Genomic DNA, 21,092 nt, shown 5'->3' with positions numbered 1-21,092 from the left:
AAACCACCACAACACACTAACAACAAAAAACAAACTAAAAAAAAAAAACAAAAACAAAAAAAAACTTAAACAAGAACACAAAAAACACACACACACACGCACAAACACTTACACACACACACACACAAAACTTACACACACACACACACGAAAACTAACACACACACGACAAAACTAACACACACACAACAACAAACAAACACACACACAAAAACTTACACATGCACACGAAAACTTAAATGCACACAAAAACTTACACACACACACTACACACACACACAAAACTTACACACACAAACACACGAAAACTCACACACACACGCCAAAACATAAACACAAACTAACACTTACACACACACACACACAAAAACTAATACACTAACACAAAAAAAACTCACATACACACGCACAAAAACTTGTGCACACACACACACACACACTCACAAAACTTACCACACACACACACGAAAACTTACAAACACACGTCAAAACTTACACACACAAAAACTAACACATGCACACTAAAAATTACACACACACACACGCCAAAACTAACACACACACACAAATAAACTTACACACACACACACACAAAAACTAACACATCCACACAAAAACATACATGCACACAAAAACAAACAACCACACAAAAACTTAAACACAAACACACACACACAAAACATACACACACACACACACGAAAACTTAAAACAACACTCCATAAAATACACACACACAAAAACTTACACACACACACACACACACACACAAAAACATAAAACTGACAACAAAAAAAACTCAAAAAACACCGACAACCCAATTGACCCACCCAAAACTCGAAAACTTACCTACACAAAAACTAACACACACACACAAATATACACACACAGAAAAACTTACACATGAACACAAAAAAAACTCAAACACACGCAAACAAACATACACACACACACACAAAACACACACACAAAAACACACACACACACACAAAAACTTAAACCAAAAAACAAAAACTTACACACACACACACACAAAAACTTATACCCACACACGAAAACTGATACACACGCAAAAAATAAAAAACACGCACAAAAACTAACACAAACAAAAACAAACTTACACACACACACACACGAAAACTTAAGCAAACTATCGATAAATTACACACACACACGAAATAAAATACACACACACAAAAACTTACACACACACACACACAAAAACTTAAGAATGCACATGAAAACTATAGAGTACATAGGATCTTACATGCAACCGAAAATATACACACACGCGCAAAAACTAACTTGCACACACAAAAACTTACACACACACACACGAAAACTTGCACACACACACGAAAACACAAACACACACGCCAAAACTTACACACACACAAAAACTGCTCCTTTGTCTTATGGATTTACCCCTCAAATTTTTAAATTAGAAAATGAGGGACTCGTTCTATTATTAAAGACAATCGTTCAAATTCGTTCATCTAACCTCCAAAACAATAGGTTAGATTAGGTATAAATAAATATTAATAAATAAATAGAAACATTTCTACAGGTTTAAGTTAGGTTAGGTTAACTTATCATGAGTGCTCATGATAGGTTAACCTAACCTTTTCCGGCGCGTATGGTTAGGTTAGGTTAGGCTAGATTAAGTTAGCTTAGGTTAAGTTAGGTTAGGTTAGCCACCGTACGCTACACTTTTTTTAGATTAGGTTCTGTGAGAGACAGTCAATAAGTTTGGTGTATGATTATGTTAGGTTCGGTTAGATTAAGTTAGTTTAGTTTAAGTTAGGTTAGGATAGGACAGCCGACGTTCGCGTCCGTAAGGAGGCTGTCATCGCCTAACCTAACTTCAACTCACCTAACTTAATATAACCTAACCTAATCATACACCTAACTTTGTGCCCGTCTCTCACCTATCCGACGCTCACCGAATTGAAGCGTACATAGGCTAACCTAACTTAATCTAAGCTAACTTAACCTATTCTAACCTAACCCAACCATACGCACCAGAAAAGGTTAGGTTAACCCATCATTGGCGCTCGTTATAAGTTGAGGTTAGATAAACGAATTTGAACGAACGTCTTTAATAATAGAACAAATCCCTTTTTTTCTAATTGAAAATTTTTATGGTTAAAAGCATAAGACAAATGATCAGTTTTTGTGTGTGTGTAAGTTTTGGTGTGTGTGTGTATCTGTTCGTGTGTGTGGGTAATTGTTCGTGTGTGTGTGTGTAAGTTTTTGTGTGTGCGTGTAAGTTTTTGCGCGTGTGTGTAAGTTTTTGTGTGAATGTCAGTTTTTATGTGATTTTTAGTTATCGTGTGCATGTTTAAGTTTTTGTGTGTGTGTGTAAGTTTATGCGTTTGTGTTAGTTTTTTAGTGTGTGTGTGTAATTTTTCTTTTGTTTGAGTTTTTTTTCGTGTGTGTGTGTGTGTAATTTTGTTTGTGTTTGTGTAAGTTTTTGTGCGTGTTTGTTAGTTTTTGTGTGTGCGGTTGTTTTAGTGTTTGTGTGTGATTTTTTGTGTGTGTGTTTGTTTTTGCGTTTGGGTGTAAGTTTTTGTGTGTGTGTGTGCGTGTAAGTTTTTGTGTGTGTTAGTGTTCGTGTGTGTGTGTGTAAGTTTTTGTGCGTGTGTGTGTGAGTTTTTTGTGTGAGAATGTGTAATATTTTTTGTGTGTGTGTGTGTGTGTAAGTTTTTTTGTTTGTGTAATTTTTTGTGTGTGTAAGTTTTTGTGTGTGTGTGTGTAAGTTTTTTTGTGTGTGTGTGTGAGTTTTTTTTTGTGTTCATGTGTAAGTTTTTCTGTGTGTGTGTGTGTTTAAGTTTTTGTGTGTGTTTTAGTTTTGGCGTGTGTTTGTATTTTTTAGTGTGTGTGTGTGTTTGTAATTATTTTTTGTGTGTTTTTGTTTTTTTTTTTGTTTGAATGATATGATTTTTGTTAATGTAATTTTTCGTGTGATTGTGTATGTTTTTGTGTCTGTGTGTGTGTGTAAGTTTGTGTGTGTGTGTGTGTAAGTTTTGTGCGTGTGTGTGTGTGTAAGTTTTCGTGTGCATGTGTAAGTTTTTGTGTGTGTATGTTTTGGCGTGTTTGTGTAAGTTTTCTTGTGTGTGTGTGTAAGTTTTGTGTGTGTGTGTGTGTGTAAGTTTTTGTGGGTGTGTGTGTGATTTTTTGTTGTTTTCATGTGTTAGTTTTTTTGTGTGTGTGTGTGTAAATTTTTTTGTGTGTGTAAGTTTTGGCGTTTGTGTGTGAGTTTTATTATGTTTGTGTGTGTACGTTTTGTGTGTGTGTGTGTGTGTGTAATTTTTTGTGTGAATTTCAGTTTTTGTGTGCATGTAAGTTTTAGTGTGCTTGTTTATGTTGTTGTGTGTGTGTGTGTGTGTTTTAGTTTTTGTTTGTGTAAGTTTTGTCGTGTGTGTGTCAGTTTTCGTGTGTGTGGGTGTAAGTTTTGTGTGTGTGTGTGTGTTTGTTTTTTTGCGTTGTTTTGTGTGTTTTTTTTGTGTTCTTGTGTATGTTTTTTTGTGTGTGTGTGTGTGTATTATTTTGTTTGTGTGTTAGTTTTTTCTTGTTTGTTTAATTTTACGTCTGTGTGTGTGTGTTAGTTTTGTCTGTGTGTGTGTGTCTTAGCTTGTGTTTGCATGTTATCTTTTGTGTGCTTGTGTTAGTTTCTGTGTGTGTGTTTATCTGTGTTTGTGTGAGTGAGCAAGAGTGTGAAAGTGTGGTTGTGTTAGAGGGTGTGTGAGTGATTGTGATTCAGTGTGTGTTTGGGTTAGTGGGTGTGTATGTGGGTTTGTGTTTTTGTGTGTGTGTGTGTATGTGTGTGTGTGTGTTTGATTGTTTGTGTTTGTGGTATTTTGTTTGTTTTTGTTTTATTTTGTGTTTTTGTTTGTGTGTTTGTTTTTTTTTTTGTGTTTGTGTTTGTGTGTGTGTTTTTGTTTTTTTGTGTGTGTGTGTTTTTTTTTGTGTGTTTGTGTGTGTGTGTGTGCATGTGTGTTAGTTTTTGTGTGTGAGTATGTTTTAATGTGTGTGTTAGCGTGTTTTTGTGTGTGTTCGTGTTCGTGTGTGTAATTGTACGTTTGATTGTGTATGTTTGTGTTTGTTTAATTTTTTGTGTGTGTGTGTGTGTATTTTTGTGTGTTTCTAAGATTTTGTGTGTGTAATTTTTTACGTTTGTGTGTAAGTTTTAGTGTGATTGTGAATAATTTTTTGTGTTCATGTAAGTTTTCGTGTTCATGTGTAAGTTTTGTGTGTGTGTGTGTGTGTGTGTGTAAGTTTGTGTGTGTGTGTGTAATTTTTGTCGTGTGTTTTTAATATTTATTTTGTTTGTGTTTATTTTTTTGTGTGTGTGTGTATGTTTTTGTGCGTGTGTGTATTTTATTATGTTTGTTTATTTTTTTTTGTTCTTGTTAGTTTTTGTGTGCTTGTTAGTTTTTGTGTGTGGGTGTATGTTTGTGTGTGTGTGTGTGTAAGTTTTTGTGTGTCTAAGCTATTGCGTGTGGATATAATTTTTTTGTGTGTTTGTGTAAGTGTGTGTTGTGTGTGTGTGTGTGTGTGTGTGTGTGTGTGTGTGTGTGTGTGTGTGTTGTGTGTGTGTGTGTGGTTGTGTTTGTTTTTGTTTGAGTGTTTGTGTTTTAGTGTTTTTTTTTTTGTGGGTTTGTGTTTTTTGTTTTTCGGTTTTTTTTTTTTGTGTGTTTGTTTTTGTTTTAGTGTTTTTTTTTAGTTGTGTTTTTGTTTTTGTGTGTATGTTTTTTTGATTGTTAGTGTGCTGTTGTGTCTGTGTGTGTGTGTGTCTGTGTGTGTGTGTGTTTGAGTGTGTGGTTGTGTGTCTTTGTGTGGGTGTGTCACACTGTGTGTGTGTCTGTGAGTGTGTGTCTTTGAGTGTGTCTCAAATTGTGTCTGTGTGTGTCTGTATCTATGTCTATGTGTGTGTGTGTGTGTGTGTGTGTGTGTGTGTGTGTGTGTGTGTGTGTGTGTGTGTGTGTGTGTGTGTGTGTGTGTGTGTGTGTGTATGTGTTTATGTGTGTATATGTGTGTTTGTGTGTGTGTGTGTGTGTGTGTGTGTGTGTGTGTGTGTGTGTGTGTGTGAGTGTGAGAGTGCGTGTGTGTGAGAGAGAGTGTGTGTGTTTTTGTTAGTCTTTTAGGGTGTGCGTTTGTTTGAGTGTGTTTGTGGGTGTGTTTGTGTCTATTTGTTTGTTTATGTCGGTGTTAGTTTTTGTGTGTGTGTAATTTTTTGTGTGTGTGTATTATTTTTAGTGTGTGTGTGTTAGTTTTCGTGTGTGTGTGTTTAATTTATTGTTTGTGAGTATAAGTTTTTGCGAGTGTGTGTAAGTTTTTGTGTGCATGTAAGTTTTTGTGTGCATGTAAGTTTTTGTGCGTGTGTGTGTGTGTAAGTTTTTGTGTGTGTGTAAGTTTTTGCGTGTGTGTGTGTAAGTTTTCGTGTGTGTGTGTAAGTTTTCGTGTGTGTAAGTTTTTGTGTGTGTGTGTAAGTTTTTGTGAGTGTGTGTAATTTTTTGTGTGTGAATATGTTTTTGTGTGTGTGTGTAATTTTTGTGTGTGTGTGTGTGTAAGTTTGTGCGTGTGTGTTTATGTTTTGTGTGTGTGTGTGTGTGTAAGTTTTTGTGTGTGTAAGTTTTTGTGTGTGTGTGTGTGTAATTTTTTGTTCGTGTGTGTGTGAGTTTTTTTTGTGTTCATGCTTAAGTTTTTGTGTGTGTGTGTGTGTGTAAGTTTGTTTGTGTGTGTGTAATTTTTTGTGTGTGTGTATTTTTTTGTGTGTGTTTGTAAGTTTTTGTGCGTGTGTGTTTGTGTTTTTTTTGTGTTCATCTTTAATTGTGTTTTTGTGTGTTTGTGTTTTTGAGTTTGTGTGTGTGTTTTTTTGTTCGTGTGTGTGTGATTGTGCGTGTGTGTGTGTGTGTATGTTTTGTGTGTGTGTGTGTGTGTGTAATTTTGTTTGTGAATCTCAGTTTTTGTGTGCATGTAATTTTTAGTGTGACTGTTTAAGTTTTGTGTGTGTGTGTGTGTGTGTGTAAGTTTTTGTGTGTGTGTGTGTAAGTTTTGGCATGTGTGTGTGTTTAAGTTTTGGTGTGAATGTGTAAGTTTTTGTGTGTGTGTAAGTTTTGGCTTGTTTGTGTTATTTTTATTGTTTTTGTGTTTTATTTTTTTGTGTGTGTGTGTTTAGTTTTTTTTGAGTGTGTGTATGTGTTTTTTTGTGTTCATGTTTAATGTTGTGTGTATGTTTGTTTGTGTGTTTAAGTTTGTTTTTTTTTTTTTTTTTTTTCGTGATTTTTTGTTATATCTTTTGTGTTTGTTTTTAAGTTTTGTGTGTGTGTGTGTGTGTGTAAGTTTTTGTGTGAATGTAAATTTTTGTGTGCATGTAAGTTTTCGTGTGCATGTGTAAGTTTTTGTTTTTATGTGTTTGTGTTTTAGTTTTTGTGTGTGTAAGTTTTGGCTTGTGTGTTTTAGTTTTAGTTTGTTTGTGTTGTTTTTTTTGGTGGGTGTGTTTTTTTAAGTTTTTGTGAGTGTGTGTGTGAGTTTTTTTGTGTTCATGTGTTAGTTTTTGTGTGTGTGTGTGTGTATGTTTTTGTGTGTGTAAGTTTTTGCGTGTTTGTGTGTGTTATCGTGTGTGTTTGTGTTATTTTTGTTTGTGTGTTTGTTTGTGTAAGTTTTTGTTTGCATGTAATTTTTTGTGTGCATGTTATTTTTAGTTTGAATTTGTTATTTTTTTTGGGTGTGTGTGTATGTTTTTGTGTGTGTGTGTGTAATTTTTTTTGTGTTTGTAATTTTTGGTGTGTGTTTGTAAGTTTGCATGTGTGTGTGTGTTTCAGTTTTTGTGTGTGTGTGTAAGTGTTTTTTGGTGTGTGTATGTTTTTGTGTGTGTATTTTTTTGTGTGCATATAAGTTTTTGTGTGCATGTAAGATTTAGAGTGTTGGTGTAAGTTTTTGTTTGTATGTGTGTAAGTTTTTGTGTGTCTAAGCTTTTTTGTGTGGATGTAAGTTTTTTGTATGTGTGTGTAAGTTTGTGGGTGTGTGTGTGTGTGTGTGTTTGTGTGTGTGTGTGTTCTTTTTTTGTGTGTGTGTATATTAGTTTGTGTGTGTGTGAGTGTGTGTGTGTTAGTTTTTGTGTGTGTTATTTTTTGCGCGTGTGTGTAATTTTTCTTGTTGGTGGTTGGTTTATTTGTGTGTGTGTGTGTGTGTGTGTGTAATTTTTTTTGAGAGTGTTTTTGAGTTTTTTTTTGTGTTCAATTGTTATAGTTTGTGTGTGTGTGTGTGTGTGTAAGATTTTGTGTGTGTGTAAGTTTTGGCGTGTGTGTGTGAGTTTTCGTGTGTGTGTGTGTGTAAGTTTTGTGTGTGTTTGTTTAATTTTTTGTGTGCATGTAATTTTTTGTGTGCATGTAAGTTTTAGTGTGCTTGTGTTATTTTTTGTGTGTGTGTGTGTGTGTTAGTTTGTGTGTGTGTGTGTATGTTTTGGCGTGTGTGTGTGAGTGTTCGTGTGTGTGTGTGTGTGTAAGTTTTTGTGTGTGTTTATGTTTTTGTGTGTGTGTGTGTAAGTTTTTATGTGTGTATATGTTTATGTGTGCATGTTTGGGGACCGGGGGAGGGCCTTTGGGGCCCAGGGAGGGCGTTTGGGGATCCGGGGCCCTTGAGGATTGAGTGGTCTTTTGGGTGCTCAGGGGACCTTTGGGGACCGGGGGTGGACCTTTGGGGGCCCGGGGGACCTTTGGGAGCGGTTTGGCCCGTTGGGAGCCCGGGGGACCTTTGAGGGCCAGGGGAGGGCCTTTGGGGGACTGAGGAGGGCGTTTGGGGGATAACATTTCGAAATTTTTACTTTTTAGTTTACTTTTTTTGCGGCGCATCCCTGCGGCGCCTCCCTGCGGAGCCTCCCTGCGGTGCCTCCCCTGCGGCGCTTCCCCCGCCCCGTGGCGCATCCCCCTGCGGCGCATCCCCATGCGGCGCTTTCCTGGCCCGCAGCGCTTCTCAGTCCCGGGGGACCGTTGAGGACGGGGGGTGGGCTTTTGGGGTCCGGGGGGCCCTTTGGGGGTCCGGGGGCCCTTTGAGGACCAGGGGAGGGCCTTTGAGGGTCTGAGGAGAGCGTTTGGGGTCGGGGGGACCTTTGGGGGTCTGGGGGGCCCTTGCGGACCCGGGGAGGGCCTTTGCGGGTCTGCGGTGGGCGTTGGGGGGGGGGGGGCTCTTGGGGTGGTTGGGGCACCTTGGTGGACGGCGCGCTTCCTTCGGGGTTGGGGTGGTGGGGATCGGAACCCTTTGGGGTTGGGGTAGAGGACCTCACGACACTGTTCAAATGAAACTTGTGTATTATAACGACCACAGAGTTTTACCCTCAAATTCTCTCCTAAAATCATCTTTTAGAATGTCTCTAACTGTTTCGCCGAAATAATCCCATAAAATGGATAAAGCAGTTTCGCCCAAATAATCCCTAAACGTAATTTCAGCGTGTTCCTTTTGTTTTTGGCATCTCTGCGCTAACGCATTTCAAATTAATAAGAAACCTGATTCCCGCGCTAAAACAATTCATCGCTAAGATGTTTCTTGGAGAATTGTTTCCATGGCAATGTTTATTAATATCCTTTGGAGTTCGACCAAAAGAGTTGTTTCCGAGGCAAAGACATTAATGACTTGGATCTATTCCTGGAGAAATGTTGACAGTACCTGTCAGACATTATTAAACTTTGCCTGGAAACAATTTGATTAATGATTGACATCACAGGTGTTCCAAATTCCCAATCGCTTTAGTTAACCACGTGGTCTCCCTAGGAAGGCTATGCCCATCTTTGGTGTGCTGTTCGGAGTTCTCTGCCCATATATGGTGTGGGGTTCGGAGTTCTATGCCCATATTTGGTGTGGGGTTCGGAGTTCTATGCCCATATTTGGTATGGGGTTCGGAGTCAATGCCCATATTTGGTGTGGGGTTCGGAGTTATAGGGTCATCTCTACTCATTTCCCAAACATATCCAATCAAAATTTTGAGATAGCCATTTTTTTCAAAGTAGTTAAGAGTTAACGAAATTAGGTCTTGAAGGACGACAACCCCCCACATCCCTCAGAGTAAGGGTTAGTCAAAAGGTAAGGGTAGTCAGAAGTGATGGAAGGGCAACAAACCCTCCTCTCACGCCCACCATTTCCCCAAACACATCCAAGTAAAATTTCGAGGTAACCATTTTGTTCAATGTGGTTTAAAGTTCCTGAAATTAGATCTTTGAGCATAACCCCCCCCCCCAACCCGCGGGGCAAGAAAGGTAAGTTATGCCCTGGGGGCATATAAGGTTTTTATAGAAAGTGTTGTCGTAGAAACTTAAGAAAGGGCTCATTCGATTGGAAATTGAGAGAGCTAGTGCCTTTGTTAATAGTCGAAAGTGATTGGAGGACAACTAACCCCCTATCACGCCCACTATTTTCCCGACCAGATTCAATCCAAATTTTGAGATAGCCATTTTGTTCAACGTAGTTCAAAGTTCCAGAACTTATGTCTTTGGGGAGGACAAACCCCCCACGGCCCCTAGGGCAAAGGTGGTAAGTCATGCCCTGGGGGCATGTAAGGTTTTTATTGAAAGTGTTGTCGTAGAAACTTCAAAAAGGGCTCGTTCAATTGGGAATTGAGAGGGGTGGTGCCCTTTTTAATAGTCAAAAGCGATTGGAGGGCGAATGGCCCCACTCCATTTCCATCATTTCTCTAAATACTTCTGATCAACAATTTGATTTGGCCATTTTGTTGAATGTAGTTGCATTGTCCGGAAATTATATTTTTTAGTATGATGACCCCCCCTCCACAGCCTTCAGGGCTAAGGTTGTAAGTTTTGCCCTGGGGTCATATAAGGTTTTTATAGAATGCGTTGTTATAGAAACTTCAAAAAGGACTCATTCACTTGGTAATTGAGATGACTAGTGCCCTTATTAATAGTCAAAAGCGATCGGAGGGCGAATGCCCCCCCCGCTCAGCATTTCCCCAAACACTTCCGGTCATACTCAAAAACATAATTTCCAGACACTTCAACTACGTTGTGTTGACTGAAACCGATGATTTGGGATATGTAGTTTGCTATTTTTGACTTTTCTGAGCTGGATTTCTTAGTCTTTCATAGGTGTGTGTTGTATGAAACCTATGATTTGGGAAGTATGGATTGATAATTTTGAATTTTATTAGATTGATTTATTATACTTTCATAGTTGTTTGTTGTCTGAAAACTATAGTTTTGGATGACTAGTTTGCTATTTTTGACTTTTCTGAGCTAGGTTTCTTAGCCGTTCATAGGTGAGTGTTGTCTGAAAGCTATGATTTGGGATATGTAATTTGCTATTTCAAAAAGGGCTCATTCAATTGGGAATTGAGAGGGCTGGTGTCCTTATTAATAGTTAAAAGTGATTGGGGTGCGAATGCCCCCACTCCATTTCCATCATTTCTCTAAATACTTCTGATCAACAATTTGATATGGCCATTTTGTTGAATGTAGTTGAAGTGTCCGGAAATTATATTTTTTAGTCTGATGACCCCCCCCTCCACAGCCGTCAGGGCTAAGGTTGTAAGTTATGCCCTGGGGTCATATAAGGTTTTTATAGAATGCGTTGTTGTAGAAACTTCAAAAAGGGCTCATTCACTTGGGAATTGAGATGACTAGTGCCCTTATTAATAGTCAAAAGCGATTGGAGGGCGAATGCCCCCCACGCTCAGCATTTCCCCAAACACTTCCGGTCATACTCAAAAACATAATTTCCAGACACTTCAACTACGTTCAACAAAATGGCTATATCAAAATGTTGATCGGAAGTGTTTTGGGAAATGATGGTCGTGGGGGGGGGGGGGCATTCGCCCTCCAATCGCTTTTGACTATTAATAAGGGCACTAACCCTTTGAATTTCGAATCGCATGAGCCTTTTTTGAAATTTCTACGATAACACTTTCTACAAAAACCTTATATGCCCCAAGGGTTTTAACTTACAACCCTTGCCCTGAGGACTCTGAGGTGGGTTATCATCCTCAAAGATCTAATTTCCAGAACTTTCAACTACGTTGAACAAAATGGATTTCTTAAAATTTTGCTTGGATGTGTTTGGGGAAATGGTGGGCGTGAGAGGAGGTGAGTTGCCCTCCAATCACTTTCAACTATTAAAAAGGGCAGTAACTCTTTCAATTTCTAATCAAATGAATCCTTTTTGAAATTTTTACGACAATGCCTTCTATAAAAACCTTATATGCCCAAGGGCATAACTTATAACCCTTACCCTGAGGGCTTTAGGGGGGGGGGTTATGTCATCATCAAAGACCTAATTTCCAGAACTTTCAACTACGTTGAAGACAATGCTTATCTCAAAATTTTGATTGGATGTGTTTGGGGAAATGGTGGGTGTGAGAGTGGGGTTAGTTGCCCTCCAATCACTTTCAACTATTAAAAAGGGCACTAGCCCTTTGAATTTCCAATCGAATGAGCCCTTTTTGAAGTTTCTATGACAATGTTTTCTATAAAAAGCTTATATGCCCCCAGGGCATATCTTACATCCCTTGCCCTGCCTCCTCAAAAAAATAATTTCCAGATCTGGGAGGCAAGAAAATGCTTATCTCAAAATTTTGATTGGATATGTTTGGGGAAATGGTGGGTGTGGAAGGGGGGGGGGGTGTGAGTTGCCTTCCAGTCACTTTCGGCTATTAAAAAGGGCACAAGCCTATCCAATTTTCAATCGAATGAGTCCTTTTTGAAGTTTCTATGACATTCCTTCGAAGTCCCCTGGTCTAAAAGAAAGAAACAAACCAAAAAAAATATATAAATAAATAATACATTGTGCGAACATCGTTCTTTACTTAGGCAGCACAATTGCGCTGCCTATGACGAAGACTGCCCGTTATCGAAGTCTTATAAGACTATGATCGCAAGTCTTATTCTTGGGTAGCATTTCTCCGGTTCTGGCAGCAGGGAGTTTAGAGCCCCAACTATAATACTTCGTTCACCTTTTTTAAAGTATTGAAAAAAAGAAAAGCAAATAACAAAAGAAAAGCACTATACTAAAGAGTATAGGTTTAAGGAATGCCCTTTTTCTGACAACTTTAGTCATCCTAGTGATAAATGATGGTCATTTTCGAGAATTTGGCTAAAACTCACCCACAGAAATGGACCAACTTGAAATTGACATTGACAATACCCAACTAGGATACATTGCTACCGGTTTTTCTCACGCGTTCAAAGCTTCTTATTCAAAGTAAAAATACCGGAATTTCATCTGTTACAAAAGAAAAGGGTAGCAGTTTAGTACCAAGAATTGTGACACTTTGTGTATAGTAGACCTTCCGCTTGTCAAGCAATACATCACCAATTATAGTTGAATGTTAAAACCACTGTAAATAAATTATATATCTATCTACAGTGGTTAGAACCAACAAATACATTAATACAGGCATGTTTCGATTACTCTAATTAAACTTGACTGACTTTCTTGAGGGCGAGAGATACAGCTAGTCCAGTGGATCCATTTGAAGTAGAGCAAGAGAGACCTAGGGCAAAAAAAAATCTATGAAACATATTTAAGAAGATATATGTACTGGGGAAGAAGATTTGGGTCGTCGTTACGTCTGCGTTCTTATACATTACCCGTTAATGTTATCTTTTTCTTGCTGTTTTAAAATAAGAAGATGAAAAAAGAAGTAAAAACAAGTGATCTTTAAATGTCTAAATTAAAAAAAAAAAAACTTCAATAAGGGTAGAAAAGGAAGTGGAGGTGAGTAAGGCAGTCATGGTTACAGTTGCCTTCGTAAGATGATTACTTGGAACCGACCCAAATAATCTAAAACAGATATAGAAAAATCGCTTCTCCACTTTTTACATATTGAAGACAAACTGGAAAGTAGATTAACAAATGGTCTTGCGAGAAAATGTTATCTCGCAGGTTCATTGGTTGAATTAGCTTCTTCTGGTAACACACCAGAAGGAAGCGTAGGGAAAATTCTCTAATCAGCCCTTTGTCTTCCAGACTATCAGCCGGCAATAAGGCTCAAAAGTGATTTCTAATGTTTCGAATTGTCTTACGGCCATTTCCAGCTACGAGTGGCCTTAAAGCTTATAAGTTATAACCAATAGCAACCTCTAAACGCAGGGTTTAGTATAGTGTCAAGTCGAGGCGTGTATGGCTGTGTTCTGCAAGCACATCTACTCAACACAGAGATTACCACAAACAGGAGGAGGACAATCGCCCATGAGGATTCTAAAGACCAAAGTGTCATTTGCAATTTATGGAAAAATTTGTTATTTCGAAAATAGTATTAGTAGAATGGCCCCTATTGATCGTGACAGGACTCCTTATAAGGGCATAGAATACTGACAGGGCACCAAATATGGGCATAGAGTCATTAGGGAGAACACGTGGTTAATGGGGTCAATGACCTCTTTTTCCAAGTCAACAACAACAACATCGACCTTGACATTCGCTGAGAGCGTGCACTTACAACAACAACAACATCGACCTTGGAACACCTGTGCTGTCGACCTCAAGTCACCTATCGTGAATCAATAATTCCCCTTAGAAACAACAAATTAATTCCCCTTTCTTGACAGATCAACCAATCAATGACATCAACTGTCAGACTCTAAAAATTTTCGCATAGAAACGATTCTCCAGGAATAGATCCAAGTCATTAATGTCTTTACCTCGGAAACAACGCTTTTGGTCGAACTCCAAAGGATATTAATAGCCAAAGGCCATGGAAACAATTCTCCAAGAAACATCTTAGCAATGAATTGTTTTAGCGCGGGAATCAGGTTTCTTATTAATTTGAAATGCATTAGCGCAGAGATGCCAAAAACAAAAGGAACACGCTGAAATTACGTTTAAAGATTATTTGGGCGAAACTGTTTTAGACAGGTTATGGAACTATTTCGGCGAAACGGTTAGAGACATTTTAAAAGATGATTTTTGAAGAGATTTTAGAAGAGAATTTAATGGTGAAACTCTGTGGTCGTTATAATACACAAGTTTCATTTGAACAGTGTTGTGAGGTCCTCTAACCCAACCCCAAAGGGTTCCAATCCTCCTACCCCAACCCCGAAGGAAGCCCCCGGTCCTCAAAGGCCCTCCACCGGTCCCCAAATGTCCCCCAGGTCCCCAACGGCCCCCCGGACCCCCCCCGGCCCTAACGGTGCCCAAGCCACCCACACTATTCCCCACACGCCTTCCGCCGACCACCCACGGTCCCCCGGGCCAGAGAAGCGCTGCCAGGCTGCACCGGGGGCCCGGAAAGCGCCGCAGGATGTGCCGCAGGGATGCGCCACAGTGATGCGCCACGGTTCAGGAAAGCGCCGCGGGGGATGCGCCGCAGGGAGGCACCGCAGGAAAGTGCCGCAGGATGCGCCGCAGGATGCGCCGCACAAAAAAAGTAAACTAAAAAGTACAAATTTCGAAATGGGATCCCCCAACCTCCCGCCGCCGACCCCCCACGGCCCTCCCCCGGGCCCCAACGGTCCCCTGGGCACCCAAAGGGTCCACCGGCCCCCAAGGGTCCCCCGGGCCCCCAAAGGCTCTCCCTGAGTACCCATCTTTCGTTGATGTGTGTTGTCTGAAACCTATGATTTGGGATGTGTAGTTTGCTACTTCAGTCTTTTCTGAGCTAAGTTTTCCTCGTATTTCCTAGGTGAATGTTGTCTGAAACCAATAGTTTGGGATGAGTAGTTTGCTTTTGCAGGCTTTTATGAGCTAGGTTTCTTAGCCTTTCGTTGGTGTGTGTTGAGTGAAACTTATGATTTGGGATATGTAGGTTGGTATTTTTGAGTGTTCTGAGTTGGATTTCATAGTCTTTCATAGGTGTGTGGTGTCTGAAACCTATGATTTGGGATGTGTAGTTTGCTATTTTCGACTTTTCTGAGCTGGATTTTTTAGCCTTTCATAGGTATGTGTTGTCAGAAAATTATGATTTGGGATGTCTAGTTTGCTATTTCAGGCTTTTCTGAGCTAACGTTTCCTAGTATTTCGTAGGTGAATGTTGTCTGAAACCAATAGTTTGAGATGAGTAGTTTGCTATTTTTGACTTTTCTGAGCTAGGTTTCTTAGTCTTTCGTTGGTGTGTGTTGACTGAAACCGATGATTTGGGATATGTAGTTTGCTATTTTTGACTTTTCTGAGCTGGATTTCTTAGACTTTCATAGGTGTGGCTTTTCTGAAACCTATGATTTGGGATTTGTTTTTTTATACTTTTTACTTTTATTATATGTATTTCACATACTTTCATAGTTTTTTGTTTTCTGAAACCTATTTTTTTGGATGACTAGTTTGCTATTTTTGACTTTTCTGATCTAGGTTTCTTAGCCGTTCATAGGTGAGTGTTGTCTGAAACCTATGATTTGGGATATGTAATTTGCTATTTCCGACTTTTCATAACCGGATTTCTTAGTCTTTCGCAGGTGTGTGATGTCTGAAACCTATGATTTGGGGGTGTGTGGGTTGCTATTTTTTTTACTTTTCTGAGCTGGATTTCTTAGCCATTCGTAGGTGTGTGTTGACTGAAACCTATGATTTGGGATGGTTAATTTGCTATTTTTGACTATTCTGAGCTAGATTTCTTAGCCTATCATATGTGTGTCCTTTCACAAAATTATGATTTGGGAGGTGTAGTTTGCTCTTTGGACTTTTCAGAGCTAGGATTCTTAGTCACTCATAGGTGTTTGATGTCTGAAACTTCGGGTTTGGGATGAATAGTTGGCTATTTCAGACTTTTCTGAGCTAAGGTTTCTTAGTATTTCGTAGGTGAATGCTGTCTGAAACTTATTATTTGGTATATTTTCATTACTATTTCTGTCTTTTCTGATTTGGATTTCTTAGTCTTTCATAGGTGTGTAGTGTCTGAAACATATTATTTGTGATGTGTAGTTTGCTATTTTCGACTTTTCTGAGCTAGGTTTATTAGCCATTCATAGATATGTGATGTCAGAACATTATGATTTGGGATGTTTAGTTTTCTATTTCAGGCTCTTCTGAGCTAAGGTTTTCTAGTATTTCGTAGGTGAATTTTGTCTGAAACCAATAGTTTGGGATGAATAGTTTGCTATTTTTGACTGTTCTGAGCTAGGTTTCTTAGTCTTTCATTGGTGTGTGTTGACTGAAACCTATGATTTGGGATATGTAATTTGCTATTTTTGACTTTTCTGAGCTGGATTTCTTAGTCTTTCATAGGTGTGTGTTGTCTGAAACCTCTGATTTGGGATAGGTGGATTGCTACTTTTGACTTTTCTGAGCTGGATTTCTTAGCCTTTCATAGGTGTTTGTTGTCTGAAACCTATAGTTTGGGATGACTAGTTTGCTATTTTTGACTTTTCTGAGCTAGGTTTCTTAACCGTTCATAGGTGAGTGCTGTCTGAAACCTATGATTTGGGATATGTAATTTGCTATTTCTGACTTTTCATAACCGGATTTCTTAGTCTTTCGTAGGTGTGTGTTGTCTGAAACCTATGATTTGGGGGTGTTTGGGTTGCTATTTTTTGACTTTTCTGAGCAGGATTTCTTAGCCATTCGTAGGTGTGTGTTGACTGAAACCTATGATTTGGGATGGTTAATTTGCTATTTTTGACTTCTCTGAGCTAGATTTCTTAGCCTTTCATAGGTGTGTCCTTTCAGAAAATTATGATTTGGGAGGTATAGTTTGCTTTTTGGACTTTTCAGAGCTAGGATTCTTAGTCACTCATAGGTGTTTGTTGTCTGAAACTTCGAGTTTGGGATGAGTAGTTGGCTATTTCAGACTTTTCTGAGCTAAGGTTTCTTAGTATTACGTAGGTGAATGCTGTCTGAAACTTATGATTTGGGATATAGTATTTCGTAGGCGAATGCTGTCTGAAACTTATGATATGGGATATGTAAATTACTATTTCGGGCTTTTCTGAGTTGGATTTCTTAGTCTTTCATAGGTGTGTGATGTCTGAAACCTATGATTTGGGATGTGTAGTTTGCTATTTTTGACTTTTCTGAGCTAGGTTTCTTAGCCTTTCTTAGGTATGTGCTGTCAGAAAATTATGATTTGGGATGTGTTGTTTGCTATTTCAGGCTTTTCTGAGCTAAGGTTTTCTAGTATTTCGTAGGTGAATGTTGTCTGAAACCAATAGTTTGGGATGAGTAGTTTGCTATTTTTGACTGTTCTGAGCTAGGTATCTTAGTCGTTGGTTGGGGTGTGTTGACTGAAACCTAATATGTGGGATATGTAGTTTGCTATTTTTTACTTTTCTGAGCTGCATTTATTAGCCTTTCATAGGTGCGTGTTGACTGAAACCTATGATTGGGATGAGTGGTTTGGCAATTTTGTCTTTTCTGAGATTGATTTATTAGACTTTCATAGGTGGTTGCTTTATTAAACTTATGATTTGGGATGTGTATTTTGCTATTTTAACTTTTCAGTGCTATGATTCTTAGTCCGTCATAGGCGTTTGTTGTCTGAAACTTCTAGTTTGGGATGAGTAGTTTCGCTATTTCAGGCTTTTCTGAGCTAAGGTTTCTTAGTCTTTCATAGGTGAATGATGGCTGAAACCTATGATTTGGGATATGTAAATTACGTTTTCGGGCTTTTCTGAGTTGGACACTTCTAAATTTTTCCACACACGAAAACTTACACAACACGTCAAAACTTACACACACAAGCTTAGACACACGAACACACTCACACACACACACACACACAAAGCACTTACACCCACACGCAAAAACTTACACCGCACACGCAAAACTTACATGCACACAAAAACTTACATGTACACAAAAACTTACACACACACACACACAGACTTACACACACGCACAAAACTTACACACACACACTTACACACACAAACTCGCACACACACACACACAAAACTTACACACACACACGAACACACACACACACACAAGCACATCACACAAAAACTTACACATGCACACGAGACACTTACATGCACACAAAAACTTACATGCACACACACACACAGGCTTACACACACACACGCAAACTTACACACACACACCAAAACTTACACACGCACACACACACACACACACACAGCTTGCACACACACACACACACAACACACAGCACACAGACACACATGCACACAACACACAACACACACACACACACACACACACACACACGCCAAACACGTACACACACAAGAAACACACACACACAGCACACACACACACACAAACACACACGCACACACAGAAACACATGCACACACACAAGAGCACACACACGCACACACACACAGACTTACACACACACAAAGACTACACACACACACAGAACTCTACACACACACAGACACACAGACACACAGCACACACACACTTACACACACACACACAAAGGACACACAGCACACACACACACACTTACACACACACGACACACAGCACACACAGACTTACACACACACACAAAACCACACACACACACACGACATAACTGACACACAGACACACAAGACACACACACACAAAGACACACACACACACACAAACACACACAGCACACACACATAAGACACTGCACACACACACACATACACACACACAAAAACTTACACACACACACACACACACAGCCACACACACAAAAACTTACACACACACACACACACACACACACACACACACACACACACACACACACACACACACACACAAACTTACACATGCACACACGAAAACTTACATGCACACACAAAACACACACACACACACAACACACACATACACGTCAAAACTTACACACAAAAAAGCTCAGACACACATAAACTTACACACACACACACAAAAAATTAAACCCAAGCGAAAAATAATACAATCATGAACAAACTTAAAAGAAAAAAAGCCAATACACACACAAAAACTTACACACACGAACAAAAACTTACACACACACACACAAAAACTTACACAAACACAACAGAAAACATAGACACACACACGAAAATTGACACACATACTAAAACATACACACACTAACCGTATCACTGTTACATTGTCTTAATTTTTCAAATTTCATTTTGAATTTCTGTCGTGAGATGCAAGAGTTGGAATATTTCAGTAGTGACTTGTTGTGCTTTACCTTCTCACAGTTACATTCTCTTGATTTTTCGAAGTTCATTTTGAATTTCTGTCATGAAATGCAAGAGTTGGAAAATTAGGGTCTTAGTCCACCAGCCCGAATGGTGGAAATCCACTAGCTCAGTATTGGGGTCCCAGTCCACCAGCCTGACCGGTGGAAATTCACTAGCTCAGAATTGGGGTCTTAGTCCACCAGCCCGAATGGTGGAAATCCACTCGCTCAATATTGGGGTCTCAGTCTACCAGTCTGAATGGTGGAAATTCACTGTTTAAGTTAGGTTAGGTTAACCTATCATGAGGGATCAGGATAAGTTAACCTAACCTTTTCCGGCGAGTATGGTTAGGTTAGGCTAGATTAAGTTACGTTAGTTTTTGTTAGGTCAGGTTAGCACCTAGATTATTCATTGATTTTATCTTATGTTAGATGAGAAACAGGCACATTGCTAGATGTATGATTAGGTTAGGTTAGGTTAGGTTGGAGTCAGTTAGGTTAGGTTCGATCATCATAGGATAGATTATAATACGTAAGCACGCATACGTAGGCTGCCAACCTAGCCTAACTAACCTAGCTAACTTAACCTAGCCTAACCTAATCATACACCTAACTTTTGCCTGTCTCTCACTAACCTAAGCTAACCTAAGTGAAGCGTACATGGGCTAACCTAACCTAACTTAACCTAACCTAGCTTAATCTAGCCTAACCTAACCATACTCGCCGGAAAAGGTTAGTTTAACTTATAATGAGAGCTCACTATAAGTTAACCTAAACTAACATAAAAAGTGAATGTCCACCCTTAAGACTAGTAGGATGAGACCCCCATATTGAGATAGTGTATCTCCAGCATTCAGGCTGGTGGACTAAGACCCTAATTCTGAGCTAGTGAATTTCCACCGTTCAGGCTGGTGAACTGGTCAATACTGAGCGTGGATTTCCACCATTCCGGCTGGTGGACTAAGACCCAATTTTCCAACTCTTGCATTTCATGACAGAAATTCAAAATGAACTTCGAAAAATCAAGAGAATGTAACTGTGAGAAGGTAAAGCACAACAAGTCACTACTGAATATTCCAATCTGCTTCACGACAGAAATTCAAATGAAATTTGAAAATTAGACAATGTGACTGTGATATGGTAAGTGTGTAGTTTTGTGTGTGTGTGTAAGTTTTGCGTGTGTGTGTGTAAGTTTTTGTGTTTGTGCGTAAGTTTTCGTGTGTTTGTGTGTAAGTTTTTGTGTGTTTATTCAAGTTATTGTGTGTGAAATATTTTTTTATATGTTCAGTTTTTGTGTGCATTTTATATAGATCTTGAGTGAGTAATGTATTTTTTGTGTTTGTATAAGTTTGTGTGTGTCACAGCTTTTGTGTGTGTTAGTTTTGACGTGTGTGTGTGTGTAAGTTTTGTGTGTGTGTGTGTGTGTGTAAGTTTTTGTGTGAATGTAAGTTTTCGTGTGAATGTGTCAGTTTGTGTGTGTGTGTGTGTGTTTGTGTGTGTGTCTTAGTTTTTGTGTGTGTTTTAGTTTTATTGTGTGTGTGTTAGTTTTATTGCGTGTGCGTAAGTGTTTGTGTGTGTGTGTAAGTTTTTGTGTGTGTGTGTGTAAGTTTTTGTGTGTATGTAAGTTTTTGTGTGTCATGTAAGTTTTGTGCATGTGGGTGTAAGTTTTTGTGTGTGTGTGTGTAAGTTTTTGTGTGTGTAAGTTGTGTGTGTGTGTGTAAGTTTTTGTGTGTGTGTGTGTGTGTGTGTGTATGTTTGTGTGTGTGTAAGTTTTTGAGTATGTGTGTCAGTTTTGGCGTGTGTGTGTAATTTTTCAGGTGTTTGTGTGTGTGAGTTTTGCGCGTGTGTGTGTGGGTTTGCATGTTTTTGTGCGTGTGTGTGTGAGTTTTTTTGTGTTCCTGTGTAAGTGTTTGTGTGTGTTTGTGTGTGTGTGTAAGTTTTTGTGTGTGTGTGTAAGATTTGGCGTGTGTGTGTGAGTTTTCTGTGTGTGTGTGTGTGTGTGTGTGTGTGTGTGTGTGTGTGTGTGTGTAAGTTTTTGT

This window comes from Artemia sp. Qi Xiang Cuo, unplaced genomic scaffold (genome assembly GCF_049724085.1).
Source record: "Artemia sp. Qi Xiang Cuo unplaced genomic scaffold, ASM4972408v1 HiC_scaffold_23, whole genome shotgun sequence".
NCBI lineage: Eukaryota > Metazoa > Arthropoda > Branchiopoda > Anostraca > Artemiidae > Artemia > Artemia sp. Qi Xiang Cuo.
This window is presented reverse-complemented; position numbering follows the sequence as displayed.